This window comes from Phalangium opilio, unplaced genomic scaffold (assembly GCF_054372755.1).
Source record: "Phalangium opilio isolate 3A_F unplaced genomic scaffold, DU_Popi_V2 ptg000089l_1, whole genome shotgun sequence".
Classification (NCBI taxonomy): domain Eukaryota; kingdom Metazoa; phylum Arthropoda; class Arachnida; order Opiliones; family Phalangiidae; genus Phalangium; species Phalangium opilio.
The window spans coordinates 2162252-2177242 of NW_028324194.1; the positions used below are offsets into that span (position 1 = coordinate 2162252).

The 14991-nt window shown below is 45.4% G+C and overlaps 34 non-coding genes across 34 annotated transcripts; all 34 read left to right on the forward strand.

Annotated features, from left to right (window-relative positions):
- Positions 1 to 27: 27 nt before the first annotated feature.
- On the forward strand, positions 28 to 109 carry TRNAS-GCU (transfer RNA serine (anticodon GCU)). The gene has a single exon. It is a non-coding gene; the product is annotated as a tRNA-Ser (tRNA).
- A 484-nt stretch (positions 110 to 593) lies between these two features.
- TRNAS-GCU (transfer RNA serine (anticodon GCU)) lies at positions 594 to 675 on the forward strand. The gene has a single exon. It is a non-coding gene; the product is annotated as a tRNA-Ser (tRNA).
- A 205-nt stretch (positions 676 to 880) lies between these two features.
- Positions 881 to 962, forward strand: TRNAS-GCU (transfer RNA serine (anticodon GCU)). Its single transcript has one exon. It is a non-coding gene; the product is annotated as a tRNA-Ser (tRNA).
- A 484-nt stretch (positions 963 to 1446) lies between these two features.
- Positions 1447 to 1528, forward strand: TRNAS-GCU (transfer RNA serine (anticodon GCU)). The gene has a single exon. It is a non-coding gene; the product is annotated as a tRNA-Ser (tRNA).
- A 205-nt stretch (positions 1529 to 1733) lies between these two features.
- On the forward strand, positions 1734 to 1815 carry TRNAS-GCU (transfer RNA serine (anticodon GCU)). Its single transcript has one exon. It is a non-coding gene; the product is annotated as a tRNA-Ser (tRNA).
- A 907-nt stretch (positions 1816 to 2722) lies between these two features.
- TRNAS-GCU (transfer RNA serine (anticodon GCU)) lies at positions 2723 to 2804 on the forward strand. Its single transcript has one exon. It is a non-coding gene; the product is annotated as a tRNA-Ser (tRNA).
- A 484-nt stretch (positions 2805 to 3288) lies between these two features.
- Positions 3289 to 3370, forward strand: TRNAS-GCU (transfer RNA serine (anticodon GCU)). Its single transcript has one exon. It is a non-coding gene; the product is annotated as a tRNA-Ser (tRNA).
- Positions 3371 to 3575: 205 nt separating this feature from the next.
- On the forward strand, positions 3576 to 3657 carry TRNAS-GCU (transfer RNA serine (anticodon GCU)). The gene has a single exon. It is a non-coding gene; the product is annotated as a tRNA-Ser (tRNA).
- A 205-nt stretch (positions 3658 to 3862) lies between these two features.
- Positions 3863 to 3944, forward strand: TRNAS-GCU (transfer RNA serine (anticodon GCU)). The gene has a single exon. It is a non-coding gene; the product is annotated as a tRNA-Ser (tRNA).
- A 484-nt stretch (positions 3945 to 4428) lies between these two features.
- Positions 4429 to 4510, forward strand: TRNAS-GCU (transfer RNA serine (anticodon GCU)). Its single transcript has one exon. It is a non-coding gene; the product is annotated as a tRNA-Ser (tRNA).
- Positions 4511 to 4715: 205 nt separating this feature from the next.
- TRNAS-GCU (transfer RNA serine (anticodon GCU)) lies at positions 4716 to 4797 on the forward strand. Its single transcript has one exon. It is a non-coding gene; the product is annotated as a tRNA-Ser (tRNA).
- A 484-nt stretch (positions 4798 to 5281) lies between these two features.
- TRNAS-GCU (transfer RNA serine (anticodon GCU)) lies at positions 5282 to 5363 on the forward strand. Its single transcript has one exon. It is a non-coding gene; the product is annotated as a tRNA-Ser (tRNA).
- Positions 5364 to 5568: 205 nt separating this feature from the next.
- TRNAS-GCU (transfer RNA serine (anticodon GCU)) lies at positions 5569 to 5650 on the forward strand. The gene has a single exon. It is a non-coding gene; the product is annotated as a tRNA-Ser (tRNA).
- Positions 5651 to 6692: 1042 nt separating this feature from the next.
- On the forward strand, positions 6693 to 6774 carry TRNAS-GCU (transfer RNA serine (anticodon GCU)). Its single transcript has one exon. It is a non-coding gene; the product is annotated as a tRNA-Ser (tRNA).
- Positions 6775 to 6979: 205 nt separating this feature from the next.
- Positions 6980 to 7061, forward strand: TRNAS-GCU (transfer RNA serine (anticodon GCU)). Its single transcript has one exon. It is a non-coding gene; the product is annotated as a tRNA-Ser (tRNA).
- A 484-nt stretch (positions 7062 to 7545) lies between these two features.
- TRNAS-GCU (transfer RNA serine (anticodon GCU)) lies at positions 7546 to 7627 on the forward strand. The gene has a single exon. It is a non-coding gene; the product is annotated as a tRNA-Ser (tRNA).
- Positions 7628 to 7832: 205 nt separating this feature from the next.
- On the forward strand, positions 7833 to 7914 carry TRNAS-GCU (transfer RNA serine (anticodon GCU)). The gene has a single exon. It is a non-coding gene; the product is annotated as a tRNA-Ser (tRNA).
- Positions 7915 to 8534: 620 nt separating this feature from the next.
- On the forward strand, positions 8535 to 8616 carry TRNAS-GCU (transfer RNA serine (anticodon GCU)). The gene has a single exon. It is a non-coding gene; the product is annotated as a tRNA-Ser (tRNA).
- A 348-nt stretch (positions 8617 to 8964) lies between these two features.
- TRNAS-GCU (transfer RNA serine (anticodon GCU)) lies at positions 8965 to 9046 on the forward strand. Its single transcript has one exon. It is a non-coding gene; the product is annotated as a tRNA-Ser (tRNA).
- Positions 9047 to 9251: 205 nt separating this feature from the next.
- On the forward strand, positions 9252 to 9333 carry TRNAS-GCU (transfer RNA serine (anticodon GCU)). Its single transcript has one exon. It is a non-coding gene; the product is annotated as a tRNA-Ser (tRNA).
- A 205-nt stretch (positions 9334 to 9538) lies between these two features.
- On the forward strand, positions 9539 to 9620 carry TRNAS-GCU (transfer RNA serine (anticodon GCU)). The gene has a single exon. It is a non-coding gene; the product is annotated as a tRNA-Ser (tRNA).
- Positions 9621 to 10104: 484 nt separating this feature from the next.
- On the forward strand, positions 10105 to 10186 carry TRNAS-GCU (transfer RNA serine (anticodon GCU)). The gene has a single exon. It is a non-coding gene; the product is annotated as a tRNA-Ser (tRNA).
- Positions 10187 to 10391: 205 nt separating this feature from the next.
- On the forward strand, positions 10392 to 10473 carry TRNAS-GCU (transfer RNA serine (anticodon GCU)). Its single transcript has one exon. It is a non-coding gene; the product is annotated as a tRNA-Ser (tRNA).
- A 205-nt stretch (positions 10474 to 10678) lies between these two features.
- Positions 10679 to 10760, forward strand: TRNAS-GCU (transfer RNA serine (anticodon GCU)). The gene has a single exon. It is a non-coding gene; the product is annotated as a tRNA-Ser (tRNA).
- A 484-nt stretch (positions 10761 to 11244) lies between these two features.
- TRNAS-GCU (transfer RNA serine (anticodon GCU)) lies at positions 11245 to 11326 on the forward strand. Its single transcript has one exon. It is a non-coding gene; the product is annotated as a tRNA-Ser (tRNA).
- Positions 11327 to 11674: 348 nt separating this feature from the next.
- TRNAS-GCU (transfer RNA serine (anticodon GCU)) lies at positions 11675 to 11756 on the forward strand. Its single transcript has one exon. It is a non-coding gene; the product is annotated as a tRNA-Ser (tRNA).
- Positions 11757 to 11960: 204 nt separating this feature from the next.
- TRNAS-GCU (transfer RNA serine (anticodon GCU)) lies at positions 11961 to 12042 on the forward strand. Its single transcript has one exon. It is a non-coding gene; the product is annotated as a tRNA-Ser (tRNA).
- Positions 12043 to 12526: 484 nt separating this feature from the next.
- On the forward strand, positions 12527 to 12608 carry TRNAS-GCU (transfer RNA serine (anticodon GCU)). Its single transcript has one exon. It is a non-coding gene; the product is annotated as a tRNA-Ser (tRNA).
- Positions 12609 to 12813: 205 nt separating this feature from the next.
- TRNAS-GCU (transfer RNA serine (anticodon GCU)) lies at positions 12814 to 12895 on the forward strand. Its single transcript has one exon. It is a non-coding gene; the product is annotated as a tRNA-Ser (tRNA).
- A 205-nt stretch (positions 12896 to 13100) lies between these two features.
- TRNAS-GCU (transfer RNA serine (anticodon GCU)) lies at positions 13101 to 13182 on the forward strand. Its single transcript has one exon. It is a non-coding gene; the product is annotated as a tRNA-Ser (tRNA).
- A 484-nt stretch (positions 13183 to 13666) lies between these two features.
- Positions 13667 to 13748, forward strand: TRNAS-GCU (transfer RNA serine (anticodon GCU)). The gene has a single exon. It is a non-coding gene; the product is annotated as a tRNA-Ser (tRNA).
- Positions 13749 to 13953: 205 nt separating this feature from the next.
- TRNAS-GCU (transfer RNA serine (anticodon GCU)) lies at positions 13954 to 14035 on the forward strand. Its single transcript has one exon. It is a non-coding gene; the product is annotated as a tRNA-Ser (tRNA).
- Positions 14036 to 14383: 348 nt separating this feature from the next.
- Positions 14384 to 14465, forward strand: TRNAS-GCU (transfer RNA serine (anticodon GCU)). Its single transcript has one exon. It is a non-coding gene; the product is annotated as a tRNA-Ser (tRNA).
- Positions 14466 to 14669: 204 nt separating this feature from the next.
- Positions 14670 to 14751, forward strand: TRNAS-GCU (transfer RNA serine (anticodon GCU)). Its single transcript has one exon. It is a non-coding gene; the product is annotated as a tRNA-Ser (tRNA).
- Positions 14752 to 14991: the final 240 nt, after the last annotated feature.

The following is a 14991-nucleotide window of genomic DNA, read 5'->3' on the forward strand; positions in this document are numbered from 1 at the left end:
AAATAATTAAACCAGTTTTAAATCGAGGACGGGGTGGCCGAGTGGTTAAGGCGATGGACTGCTAATCCCTTGGGCTCTGCCCGCGCGAGTTCGAATCTCGCCTCAGTCGTTTTAATCGGATTGTTTTAATCACAAATTCAGGCAAAATAATTGAAGCAGTTTTAAATCGAGGACAGGGTGGTTAAGGCGATGGACTGCTAATCCATTGGGCTCTGCCCGCGCGAGTTCGAATCTCGCCTCCGTCGTTTTATCCGTTTTGTTTTGAACACAAATGCACTTAAAATGATTTAACTCCTTTAAATCCCGGAAGGGATGGCCGAGTGGTTAAGGCGATGGAATGCTGATACATTGGGCTCTGCCCGCGCGAGTTCGAATCTCGCCTCCGTCGTTTTATCCGTTTTGTTTTGAACACAAATGCAGTCAAAATGATTTAACTCCTTTAAATCCCGGAAGGGGTGGCCGAGTGGTTAAGGCGATGGAATGCTGATACATTGGGCTCTAAACACGCGAGTTCGAATCTCGCCTCCGTCGTTTTAACCGGATTGTTTTAATCACAAATTCAGGCAAAATAATTAAACCAGTTTTAAATCAAGGACGGGGTGGCCGAGTGGTTAAGGCGATGGACTGCTAATCCATTGGGCTCTGCCCGCGGGAGTTTGAATCTCGCCTCAGTCGTTTTATCTGTTTTGTTTTGAACACAAATGCAGCCAAAATGATTAAACTCGTTTAAATCGCGGAAGGGATTTCCGAGTGGTTAAGGCGATGGATTGCTGATACATTGGGCTCTTAACACGCGAGTTCGAATCTCGCCTACGTCGTTTTAACCGGATTGTTTTAATCACAAATTCAGGCAAAATAATTAAACCAGTTTTAAATCGAGGACGGGGTGGCCGAGTGGTTAAGGCGATGGACTGCTAATCCATTGGGCTCTGCCCGCGCGAGTTCGAATCTCGCCTCAGTCGTTTTAATCGGATTGTTTTAATCACAAATTCAGGCAAAATAATTGAAGCAGTTTTAAATCGAGGACAGGGTGGTTAAGGCGATGGACTGCTAATCCATTGGGCTCTGCCCGCGCGAGTTCGAATCTCGCCTCCGTCGTTTTATCCGTTTTGTTTTGAACACAAATGCACTTAAAATGATTTAACTCCTTTAAATCCCGGAAGGGATGGCCGAGTGGTTAAGGCGATGGAATGCTGATACATTGGGCTCTGCCCGCGCGAGTTCGAATCTCGCCTCCGTCGTTTTATCCGTTTTGTTTTGAACACAAATGCAGTCAAAATGATTTAACTCCTTTAAATCCCGGAAGGGGTGGCCGAGTGGTTAAGGCGATGGAATGCTGATACATTGGGCTCTAAACACGCGAGTTCGAATCTCGCCTCCGTCGTTTTAACCGGATTGTTTTAATCACAAATTCAGGCAAAATAATTAAACCAGTTTTAAATCAAGGACGGGGTGGCCGAGTGGTTAAGGCGATGGACTGCTAATCCATTGGGCTCTGCCCGCGGGAGTTCGAATCTCGCCTCAGTCGTTTTATCTGTTTTGTTTTGAACACAAATGCAGCCAAAATGATTAAACTCGTTTAAATCGCGGAAGGGATTTCCGAGTGGTTAAGGCGATGGATTGCTGATACATTGGGCTCTTAACACGCGAGTTCGAATCTCGCCTACGTCGTTTTAACCGGATTGTTTTAATCACAAATTCAGGCAAAATAATTAAACCAGTTTTAAATCGAGGACGGGGTGGCCGAGTGGTTAAGGCGATGGACTGCTAATCCATTGGGCTCTGCCCGCGCGAGTTCGAATCTCGCCTCCGTCGTTTTATCCGTTTTGTTTTGAACACAAATGCAGTCAAAATGATTTAACTCGTTTTAATATCGGAAGGGATGGCCGAGTTGTTAAGGCGATGGATTGCTAATACATTGGGCCCTGAACACGCGAGTTCGAATCTCGCCTCCCTCGTTTTAACCGGATTGTTTTAATCACAAATTCAGGCTAAATAATTAAACCAGTTTTAAATCGAGGACAGGATGGTTAAGGCGTTGGACTGCTAATCCATTGGGCTCTGCCCGCGCGAGTTCGAATCTCGCCTCAGTCGTTTTAATCGGATTGTTTTAATCACAAATTCAGGCAAAATAATTGAACCAGTTTTTAATCGAGGACAGGGTGGTTAAGGCGATGGACTGCTAATCCATTGGGCTCTGCCCGCGCGAGTTCGAATCTCGCCTCCGTCGTTTTATCCGTTTTGTTTTGAACACAAATGCACTCAAAATGATTTAACTCCTTTAAATCCCGGAAGGGATGGCCGAGTGGTTAAGGCGATGGAATGCTGATACATTGGACTCTAAACACGCGAGTTCGAATCTCGACTCCGTCGTTTTAACCGGATTGTTTTAATCACAAATTCAGGCAAAATAATAAAACCAGTTTTAAATCAAGGACGGGGTGGCCGAGTGGTTAAGGCGATGGACTGCTAATACATTGGGCTCTTAACACGCGAGTTCGAATCTCGCCTCAGTCATTTTATCTGTTTTGCTTTGAACACAAATGCAGCCAAAATGATTAAACTCGTTTAAATCGCGGAAGGGATTTCCGAGTGGTTAAGGCAATGGATTGCCGATACATTGGGCTCTTAACACGCGAGTTCGAATCGCGCCTACGTCGTTTTAACCGGATTGTTTTAATCACAAATTCAGGCAAAATAATTAAACCAGTTTTAAATCGAGGACGGGGTGGCCGAGTGGTTAAGGCGATTAACTGCTAATCCATTGGGCTCTGCCCGCGCGAGTTCGAATCTCGCCTCAGTCATTTTAATCGGATTGTTTTAATCACAAATTCAGGCAAAATAATTGAAGCAGTTTTAAATCGAGGACAGGGTGGTTAAGGCGATGGACTGCTAATCCATTGGGCTCTGCCCGCGCGAGTTCGAATCTCGCCTCCGTCGTTTTATCCGTTTTGTTTTGAACACAAATGCACTCAAAATGATTTAACTCCTTTAAATCCCGGAAGGGATGGCCGAGTGGTTAAGGCGATGGAATGCTGATACATTGGGCTCTGCCCGCGCGAGTTCGAATCTCGCCTCCGTCGTTTTATCCGTTTTGTTTTGAACACAAATGCAGTCAAAATGATTTAACTCCTTTAAATCCCGGAAGGGGTGGCCGAGTGGTTAAGGCGATGGAATGCTGATACATTGGGCTCTAAACACGCGAGTTCGAATCTCGCCTCCGTCGTTTTAACCGGATTGTTTTAATCACAAATTCAGGCAAAATAATTAAACCAGTTTTAAATCAAGGACGGGGTGGCCGAGTGGTTAAGGCGATGGACTGCTAATCCATTGGGCTCTGCCCGCGCGAGTTCGAATCTCGCCTCAGTCGTTTTATCTGTTTTGTTTTGAACACAAATGCAGCCAAAATGATTAAACTCGTTTAAATCGCGGAAGGGATTTCCGAGTGGTTAAGGCGATGGATTGCTGATACATTGGGCTCTTAACACGCGAGTTCGAATCTCGCCTACGTCGTTTTAACCGGATTGTTTTAATCACAAATTCAGGCAAAATAATTAAACCAGTTTTAAATCAAGGACGGGGTGGCCGAGTGGTAAAGGCGATGGACAGCTAATCCATTGGGCTCTGCCCGCGCGAGTTCGAATATCGCCTCCGTCGTTTTATCTGTTTTGTTTTGAACACAAATGCAGCCAAAATGATTAAACTCGTTTAAATCGCGGAAGGGATTTCCGAGTGGTTAAGGCAATGGATTGCCGATACATTGGGCTCTTAACACGCGAGTTCGAATCGCGCCTACGTCGTTTTAACCGGATTGTTTTAATCACAAATTCAGGCAAAATAATTAAACCAGTTTTAAATCGAGGACGGGGTGGCCGAGTGGTTAAGGCGATGGACTGCTAATCCCTTGGGCTCTGCCCGCGCGAGTTCGAATCTCGCCTCAGTCGTTTTAATCGGATTGTTTTAATCACAAATTCAGGCAAAATAATTGAAGCAGTTTTAAATCGAGGACAGGGTGGTTAAGGCGATGGACTGCTAATCCATTGGGCTCTGCCCGCGCGAGTTCGAATCTCGCCTCCGTCGTTTTATCCGTTTTGTTTTGAACACAAATGCACTTAAAATGATTTAACTCCTTTAAATCCCGGAAGGGATGGCCGAGTGGTTAAGGCGATGGAATGCTGATACATTGGGCTCTGCCCGCGCGAGTTCGAATCTCGCCTCCGTCGTTTTATCCGTTTTGTTTTGAACACAAATGCAGTCAAAATGATTTAACTCCTTTAAATCCCGGAAGGGGTGGCCGAGTGGTTAAGGCGATGGAATGCTGATACATTGGGCTCTAAACACGCGAGTTCGAATCTCGCCTCCGTCGTTTTAACCGGATTGTTTTAATCACAAATTCAGGCAAAATAATTAAACCAGTTTTAAATCAAGGACGGGGTGGCCGAGTGGTTAAGGCGATGGACTGCTAATCCATTGGGCTCTGCCCGCGGGAGTTCGAATCTCGCCTCAGTCGTTTTATCTGTTTTGTTTTGAACACAAATGCAGCCAAAATGATTAAACTCGTTTAAATCGCGGAAGGGATTTCCGAGTGGTTAAGGCGATGGATTGCTGATACATTGGGCTCTTAACACGCGAGTTCGAATCTCGCCTACGTCGTTTTAACCGGATTGTTTTAATCACAAATTCAGGCAAAATAATTAAACCAGTTTTAAATCGAGGACGGGGTGGCCGAGTGGTTAAGGCGATGGACTGCTAATCCATTGGGCTCTGCCCGCGCGAGTTCGAATCTCGCCTCAGTCGTTTTAATCGGATTGTTTTAATCACAAATTCAGGCAAAATAATTGAAGCAGTTTTAAATCGAGGACAGGGTGGTTAAGGCGATGGACTGCTAATCCATTGGGCTCTGCCCGCGCGAGTTCGAATCTCGCCTCCGTCGTTTTATCCGTTTTGTTTTGAACACAAATGCACTTAAAATGATTTAACTCCTTTAAATCCCGGAAGGGATGGCCGAGTGGTTAAGGCGATGGAATGCTGATACATTGGGCTCTGCCCGCGCGAGTTCGAATCTCGCCTCCGTCGTTTTATCCGTTTTGTTTTGAACACAAATGCAGTCAAAATGATTTAACTCCTTTAAATCCCGGAAGGGGTGGCCGAGTGGTTAAGGCGATGGAATGCTGATACATTGGGCTCTAAACACGCGAGTTCGAATCTCGCCTCCGTCGTTTTAACCGGATTGTTTTAATCACAAATTCAGGCAAAATAATTAAACCAGTTTTAAATCAAGGACGGGGTGGCCGAGTGGTTAAGGCGATGGACTGCTAATCCATTGGGCTCTGCCCGCGGGAGTTCGAATCTCGCCTCAGTCGTTTTATCTGTTTTGTTTTGAACACAAATGCAGCCAAAATGATTAAACTCGTTTAAATCGCGGAAGGGATTTCCGAGTGGTTAAGGCGATGGATTGCTGACACATTGGGCTCTTAACACGCGAGTTCGAATCTCGCCTACGTCGTTTTAACCGGATTGTTTTAATCACAAATTCAGGCAAAATAATTAAACCAGTTTTAAATCGAGGACGGGGTGGCCGAGTGGTTAAGGCGATGGACTGCTAATCCATTGGGCTCTGCCCGCGCGAGTTCGAATCTCGCCTCCGTCGTTTTATCCGTTTTGTTTTGAACACAAATGCAGTCAAAATGATTTAACTCGTTTTAATATCGGAAGGGATGGCCGAGTTGTTAAGGCGATGGATTGCTAATACATTGGGCCCTGAACACGCGAGTTCGAATCTCGCCTCCCTCGTTTTAACCGGATTGTTTTAATCACAAATTCAGGCTAAATAATTAAACCAGTTTTAAATCGAGGACAGGATGGTTAAGGCGTTGGACTGCTAATCCATTGGGCTCTGCCCGCGCGAGTTCGAATCTCGCCTCAGTCGTTTTAATCGGATTGTTTTAATCACAAATTCAGGCAAAATAATTGAACCAGTTTTTAATCGAGGACAGGGTGGTTAAGGCGATGGACTGCTAATCCATTGGGCTCTGCCCGCGCGAGTTCGAATCTCGCCTCCGTCGTTTTATCCGTTTTGTTTTGAACACAAATGCACTCAAAATGATTTAACTCCTTTAAATCCCGGAAGGGATGGCCGAGTGGTTAAGGCGATGGAATGCTGATACATTGGGCTCTGCCCGCGCGAGTTCGAATCTCGCCTCAGTCGTTTTAATCGGATTGTTTTAATCACAAATTCAGGCAAAATAATTGAAGCAGTTTTAAATCGAGGACAGGGTGGTTAAGGCGATGGACTGCTAATCCATTGGGCTCTGCCCGCGCGAGTTCGAATCTCGCCTCCGTCGTTTTATCCGTTTTGTTTTGAACACAAATGCACTTAAAATGATTTAACTCCTTTAAATCCCGGAAGGGATGGCCGAGTGGTTAAGGCGATGGAATGCTGATACATTGGGCTCTGCCCGCGCGAGTTCGAATCTCGCCTCCGTCGTTTTATCCGTTTTGTTTTGAACACAAATGCAGTCAAAATGATTTAACTCCTTTAAATCCCGGAAGGGGTGGCCGAGTGGTTAAGGCGATGGAATGCTGATACATTGGGCTCTAAACACGCGAGTTCGAATCTCGCCTCCGTCGTTTTAACCGGATTGTTTTAATCACAAATTCAGGCAAAATAATTAAACCAGTTTTAAATCAAGGACGGGGTGGCCGAGTGGTTAAGGCGATGGACTGCTAATCCATTGGGCTCTGCCCGCGGGAGTTCGAATCTCGCCTCAGTCGTTTTATCTGTTTTGTTTTGAACACAAATGCAGCCAAAATGATTAAACTCGTTTAAATCGCGGAAGGGATTTCCGAGTGGTTAAGGCGATGGATTGCTGATACATTGGGCTCTTAACACGCGAGTTCGAATCTCGCCTACGTCGTTTTAACCGGATTGTTTTAATCACAAATTCAGGCAAAATAATTAAACCAGTTTTAAATCGAGGACGGGGTGGCCGAGTGGTTAAGGCGATGGACTGCTAATCCATTGGGCTCTGCCCGCGCGAGTTCGAATCTCGCCTCAGTCGTTTTAATCGGATTGTTTTAATCACAAATTCAGGCAAAATAATTGAAGCAGTTTTAAATCGAGGACAGGGTGGTTAAGGCGATGGACTGCTAATCCATTGGGCTCTGCCCGCGCGAGTTCGAATCTCGCCTCCGTCGTTTTATCCGTTTTGTTTTGAACACAAATGCACTTAAAATGATTTAACTCCTTTAAATCCCGGAAGGGATGGCCGAGTGGTTAAGGCGATGGAATGCTGATACATTGGGCTCTGCCCGCGCGAGTTCGAATCTCGCCTCCGTCGTTTTATCCGTTTTGTTTTGAACACAAATGCAGTCAAAATGATTTAACTCCTTTAAATCCCGGAAGGGGTGGCCGAGTGGTTAAGGCGATGGAATGCTGATACATTGGGCTCTAAACACGCGAGTTCGAATCTCGCCTCCGTCGTTTTAACCGGATTGTTTTAATCACAAATTCAGGCAAAATAATTAAACCAGTTTTAAATCAAGGACGGGGTGGCCGAGTGGTTAAGGCGATGGACTGCTAATCCATTGGGCTCTGCCCGCGGGAGTTCGAATCTCGCCTCAGTCGTTTTATCTGTTTTGTTTTGAACACAAATGCAGCCAAAATGATTAAACTCGTTTAAATCGCGGAAGGGATTTCCGAGTGGTTAAGGCGATGGATTGCTGATACATTGGGCTCTTAACACGCGAGTTCGAATCTCGCCTACGTCGTTTTAACCGGATTGTTTTAATCACAAATTCAGGCAAAATAATTAAACCAGTTTTAAATCGAGGACGGGGTGGCCGAGTGGTTAAGGCGATGGACTGCTAATCCATTGGGCTCTGCCCGCGCGAGTTCGAATCTCGCCTCCGTCGTTTTATCCGTTTTGTTTTGAACACAAATGCAGTCAAAATGATTTAACTCGTTTTAATATCGGAAGGGATGGCCGAGTTGTTAAGGCGATGGATTGCTAATACATTGGGCCCTGAACACGCGAGTTCGAATCTCGCCTCCCTCGTTTTAACCGGATTGTTTTAATCACAAATTCAGGCTAAATAATTAAACCAGTTTTAAATCGAGGACAGGATGGTTAAGGCGTTGGACTGCTAATCCATTGGGCTCTGCCCGCGCGAGTTCGAATCTCGCCTCAGTCGTTTTAATCGGATTGTTTTAATCACAAATTCAGGCAAAATAATTGAACCAGTTTTTAATCGAGGACAGGGTGGTTAAGGCGATGGACTGCTAATCCATTGGGCTCTGCCCGCGCGAGTTCGAATCTCGCCTCCGTCGTTTTATCCGTTTTGTTTTGAACACAAATGCACTCAAAATGATTTAACTCCTTTAAATCCCGGAAGGGATGGCCGAGTGGTTAAGGCGATGGAATGCTGATACATTGGACTCTAAACACGCGAGTTCGAATCTCGACTCCGTCGTTTTAACCGGATTGTTTTAATCACAAATTCAGGCAAAATAATAAAACCAGTTTTAAATCAAGGACGGGGTGGCCGAGTGGTTAAGGCGATGGACTGCTAATACATTGGGCTCTGCCCGCGCGAGTTCGAATCTCGCCTCCGTCGTTTTATCTGTTTTGTTTTGAACACAAATGCAGCCAAAATGATTAAACTCGTTTAAATCGCGGAAGGGATTTCCGAGTGGTTAAGGCGATGGATTGCTGATACATTGGGCTCTTAACACGCGAGTTCGAATCTCGCCTACGTCGTTTTATCTGTTTTGTTTTGAACACAAATGCAGCCAAAATGATTAAACTCGTTTAAATCGCGGAAGGGATTTCCGAGTGGTTAAGGCGATGGAATGCTGATACATTGGACTCTAAACACGCGAGTTCGAATCTCGACTCCGTCGTTTTAACCGGATTGTTTTAATCACAAATTCAGGCAAAATAATTAAACCAGTTTTAAATCAAGGACGGGGTGGCCGAGTGGTTAAGGCGATGGACTGCTAATCCATTGGGCTCTGCCCGCGCGAGTTCGAATCTCGCCTCCGTCGTTTTATCTGTTTTGTTTTGAACACAAATGCAGCCAAAATGATTAAACTCGTTTAAATCGCGGAAGGGATTTCCGAGTGGTTAAGGCGATGGATTGCTGATACATTGGGCTCTTAACACGCGAGTTCGAATCTCGCCTACGTCGTTTTAACCGGATTGTTTTAATCACAAATTCAGGCAAAATAATTAAACCAGTTTTAAATCAAGGACGGGGTGGCCGAGTGGTAAAGGCGATGGACAGCTAATCCATTGGGCTCTGCCCGCGCGAGTTCGAATATCGCCTCCGTCGTTTTATCTGTTTTGTTTTGAACACAAATGCAGCCAAAATGATTAAACTCGTTTAAATCGCGGAAGGGATTTCCGAGTGGTTAAGGCAATGGATTGCCGATACATTGGGCTCTTAACACGCGAGTTCGAATCGCGCCTACGTCGTTTTAACCGGATTGTTTTAATCACAAATTCAGGCAAAATAATTAAACCAGTTTTAAATCGAGGACGGGGTGGCCGAGTGGTTAAGGCGATGGACTGCTAATCCCTTGGGCTCTGCCCGCGCGAGTTCGAATCTCGCCTCAGTCGTTTTAATCGGATTGTTTTAATCAAAAATTCAGGCAAAATAATTGAAGCAGTTTTAAATCGAGGACAGGGTGGTTAAGGCGATGGACTGCTAATCCATTGGGCTCTGCCCGCGCGAGTTCGAATCTCGCCTCCGTCGTTTTATCCGTTTTGTTTTGAACACAAATGCACTCAAAATGATTTAACTCCTTTAAATCCCGGAAGGGATGGCCGAGTGGTTAAGGCGATGGAATGCTGATACATTGGGCTCTGCCCGCGCGAGTTCGAATCTCGCCTCCGTCGTTTTATCCGTTTTGTTTTGAACACAAATGCAGTCAAAATGATTTAACTCCTTTAAATCCCGGAAGGGGTGGCCGAGTGGTTAAGGCGATGGAATGCTGATACATTGGGCTCTAAACACGCGAGTTCGAATCTCGCCTCCGTCGTTTTAACCGGATTGTTTTAATCACAAATTCAGGCAAAATAATTAAACCAGTTTTAAATCAAGGACGGGGTGGCCGAGTGGTTAAGGCGATGGACTGCTAATCCATTGGGCTCTGCCCGCGCGAGTTCGAATCTCGCCTCCGTCGTTTTATCTGTTTTGTTTTGAACACAAATGCAGCCAAAATGATTAAACTCGTTTAAATCGCGGAAGGGATTTCCGAGTGGTTAAGGCGATGGATTGCTGATACATTGGGCTCTTAACACGCGAGTTCGAATCTCGCCTACGTCGTTTTAACCGGATTGTTTTAATCACAAATTCAGGCAAAATAATTAAACCAGTTTTAAATCAAGGACGGGGTGGCCGAGTGGTAAAGGCGATGGACAGCTAATCCATTGGGCTCTGCCCGCGCGAGTTCGAATATCGCCTCCGTCGTTTTATCTGTTTTGTTTTGAACACAAATGCAGCCAAAATGATTAAACTCGTTTAAATCGCGGAAGGGATTTCCGAGTGGTTAAGGCAATGGATTGCCGATACATTGGGCTCTTAACACGCGAGTTCGAATCGCGCCTACGTCGTTTTAACCGGATTGTTTTAATCACAAATTCAGGCAAAATAATTAAACCAGTTTTAAATCGAGAACGGGGTGGCCGAGTGGTTAAGGCGATGGACTGCTAATCCCTTGGGCTCTGCCCGCGCGAGTTCGAATCTCGCCTCAGTCGTTTTAATCGGATTGTTTTAATCACAAATTCAGGCAAAATAATTGAAGCAGTTTTAAATCGAGGACAGGGTGGTTAAGGCGATGGACTGCTAATCCATTGGGCTCTGCCCGCGCGAGTTCGAATCTCGCCTCCGTCGTTTTATCCGTTTTGTTTTGAACACAAATGCACTCAAAATGATTTAACTCCTTTAAATCCCGGAAGGGATGGCCGAGTGGTTAAGGCGATGGAATGCTGATACATTGGGCTCTGCCCGCGCGAGTTCGAATCTCGCCTCCGTCGTTTTATCCGTTTTGTTTTGAACACAAATGCAGTCAAAATGATTTAACTCCTTTAAATCCCGGAAGGGGTGGCCGAGTGGTTAAGGCGATGGAATGCTGATACATTGGGCTCTAAACACGCGAGTTCGAATCTCGCCTCCGTCGTTTTAACCGGATTGTTTTAATCACAAATTCAGGCAAAATAATTAAACCAGTTTTAAATCAAGGACGGGGTGGCCGAGTGGTTAAGGCGATGGACTGCTAATCCATTGGGCTCTGCCCGCGCGAGTTCGAATCTCGCCTCCGTCGTTTTATCTGTTTTGTTTTGAACACAAATGCAGCCAAAATGATTAAACTCGTTTAAATCGCGGAAGGGATTTCCGAGTGGTTAAGGCGATGGATTGCTGATACATTGGGCTCTTAACACGCGAGTTCGAATCTCGCCTACGTCGTTTTATCTGTTTTGTTTTGAACACAAATGCAGCCAAAATGATTAAACTCGTTTAAATCGCGGAAGGGATTTCCGAGTGGTTAAGGCGATGGAATGCTGATACATTGGACTCTAAACACGCGAGTTCGAATCTCGACTCCGTCGTTTTAACCGGATTGTTTTAATCACAAATTCAGGCAAAATAATTAAACCAGTTTTAAATCAAGGACGGGGTGGCCGAGTGGTTAAGGCGATGGACTGCTAATCCATTGGGCTCTGCCCGCGCGAGTTCGAATCTCGCCTCCGTCGTTTTATCTGTTTTGTTTTGAACACAAATGCAGCCAAAATGATTAAACTCGTTTAAATCGCGGAAGGGATTTCCGAGTGGTTAAGGCGATGGATTGCTGATACATGGGCTCTTAACACGCGAGTTCGAATCTCGCCTACGTCGTTTTAACCGGATTGTTTTAATCACAAATTCAGGCAAAATAATTAAACCAGTTTTAAATCAAGGACGGGGTGGCCGAGTGGTAAAGGCGATGGACTGCTAATCCCTTGGGCTCTGCCCGCGCGAGTTCGAATCTCGCCTCAGTCGTTTTAATCGGATTGTTTTAATCACAAATTCAGGCAAAATAATTGAAGCAGTTTTAAATCGAGGACAGGGTGGTTAAGGCGATGGACTGCTAATCCATTGGGCTCTGCCCGCGCGAGTTCGAATCTCGCCTCCGTCGTTTTATCCGTTTTGTTTTGAACACAAATGCACTCAAAATGATTTAACTCCTTTAAATCCCGGAAGGGATGGCCGAGTGGTTAAGGCGATGGAATGCTGATACATTGGGCTCTGCCCGCGCGAGTTCGAATCTCGCCTCCGTCGTTTTATCCGTTTTGTTTTGAACACAAATGCAGTCAAAATGATTTAACTCCTTTAAATCCCGGAAGGGGTGGCCGAGTGGTTAAGGCGATGGAATGCTGATACATTGGGCTCTAAACACGCGAGTTCGAATCTCGCCTCCGTCGTTTTAACCGGATTGTTTTAATCACAAATTCAGGCAAAATAATTAAACCAGTTTTAAATCAAGGACGGGGTGGCCGAGTGGTTAAGGCGATGGACTGCTAATCCATTGGGCTCTGCCCGCGCGAGTTCGAATCTCGCCTCCGTCGTTTTATCTGTTTTGTTTTGAACACAAATGCAGCCAAAATGATTAAACTCGTTTAAATCGCGGAAGGGATTTCCGAGTGGTTAAGGCGATGGATTGCTGATACATTGGGCTCTTAACACGCGAGTTCGAATCTCGCCTACGTCGTTTTAACCGGATTGTTTTAATCACAAATTCAGGCAAAATAATTAAACCAGTTTTAAATCAAGGACGGGGTGGCCGAGTGGTAAAGGCGATGGACAGCTAATCCATTGGGCTCTGCCCGCGCGAGTTCGAATATCGCCTCCGTCGTTTTATCTGTTTTGTTTTGAACACAAATGCAGCCAAAATGATTAAACTCGTTTAAATCGCGGAAGGGATTTCCGAGTGGTTAAGGCAATGGATTGCCGATACATTGGGCTCTTAACACGCGAGTTCGAATCGCGCCTACGTCGTTTTAACCGGATTGTTTTAATCACAAATTCAGGCAAAATAATTAAACCAGTTTTAAATCGAGGACGGGGTGGCCGAGTGGTTAAGGCGATGGACTGCTAATCCCTTGGGCTCTGCCCGCGCGAGTTCGAATCTCGCCTCAGTCGTTTTAATCGGATTGTTTTAATCACAAATTCAGGCAAAATAATTGAAGCAGTTTTAAATCGAGGACAGGGTGGTTAAGGCGATGGACTGCTAATCCATTGGGCTCTGCCCGCGCGAGTTCGAATCTCGCCTCCGTCGTTTTATCCGTTTTGTTTTGAACACAAATGCACTTAAAATGATTTAACTCCTTTAAATCCCGGAAGGGATGGCCGAGTGGTTAAGGCGATGGAATGCTGATACATTGGGCTCTGCCCGCGCGAGTTCGAATCTCGCCTCCGTCGTTTTATCCGTTTTGTTTTGAACACAAATGCAGTCAAAATGATTTAACTCCTTTAAATCCCGGAAGGGGTGGCCGAGTGGTTAAGGCGATGGAATGCTGATACATTGGGCTCTAAACACGCGAGTTCGAATCTCGCCTCCGTCGTTTTAACCGGATTGTTTTAATCACAAATTCAGGCAAAATAATTAAACCAGTTTTAAATCAAGGACGGGGTGGCCGAGTGGTTAAGGCGATGGACTGCTAATCCATTGGGCTCTGCCCGCGGGAGTTCGAATCTCGCCTCAGTCGTTTTATCTGTTTTGTTTTGAACACAAATGCAGCCAAAATGATTAAACTCGTTTAAATCGCGGAAGGGATTTCCGAGTGGTTAAGGCGATGGATTGCTGATACATTGGGCTCTTAACACGCGAGTTCGAATCTAGCCTACGTCGTTTTAACCGGATTGTTTTAATCACAAATTCAGGCAAAATAATTAAACCAGTTTTAAATCGAGGACGGGGTGGCCGAGTGGTTAAGGCGATGGACTGCTAATCCATTGGGCTCTGCCCGCGCGAGTTCGAATCTCGCCTCCGTCGTTTTATCTGTTTTGTTTTGAACACAAATGCAGCCAAAATGATTAAACTCGTTTAAATCGCGGAAGGGATTTCCGAGTGGTTAAGGCGATGGATTGCTGATACATTGGGCTCTTAACACGCGAGTTCGAATCTCGCCTACGTCGTTTTATCTGTTTTGTTTTGAACACAAATGCAGCCAAAATGATTAAACTCGTTTAAATCGCGGAAGGGATTTCCGAGTGGTTAAGGCGATGGAATGCTGATACATTGGACTCTAAACACGCGAGTTCGAATCTCGACTCCGTCGTTTTAACCGGATTGTTTTAATCACAAATTCAGGCAAAATAATTAAACCAGTTTTAAATCAAGGACGGGGTGGCCGAGTGGTTAAGGCGATGGACTGCTAATCCATTGGGCTCTGCCCGCGCGAGTTCGAATCTCGCCTCCGTCGTTTTATCTGTTTTGTTTTGAACACAAATGCAGCCAAAATGATTAAACTCGTTTAAATCGCGGAAGGGATTTCCGAGTGGTTAAGGCGATGGATTGCTGATACATGGGCTCTTAACACGCGAGTTCGAATCTCGCCTACGTCGTTTTAACCGGATTGTTTTAATCACAAATTCAGGCAAAATAATTAAACCAGTTTTAAATCAAGGACGGGGTGGCCGAGTGGTAAAGGCGATGGACTGCTAATCCCTTGGGCTCTGCCCGCGCGAGTTCGAATCTCGCCTCAGTCGTTTTAATCGGATTGTTTTAATCACAAATTCAGGCAAAATAATTGAAGCAGTTTTAAATCGAGGACAGGGTGGTTAAGGCGATGGACTGCTAATCCATTGGGCTCTGCCCGCGCGAGTTCGAATCTCGCCTCCGTCGTTTTATCCGTTTTGTTTTGAACACAAATGCACTCAAAATGATTTAACTCCTTTAAATCCCGGAAGGGATGGCCGAGTGGTTAAGGCGATGGAATGCTGATACAT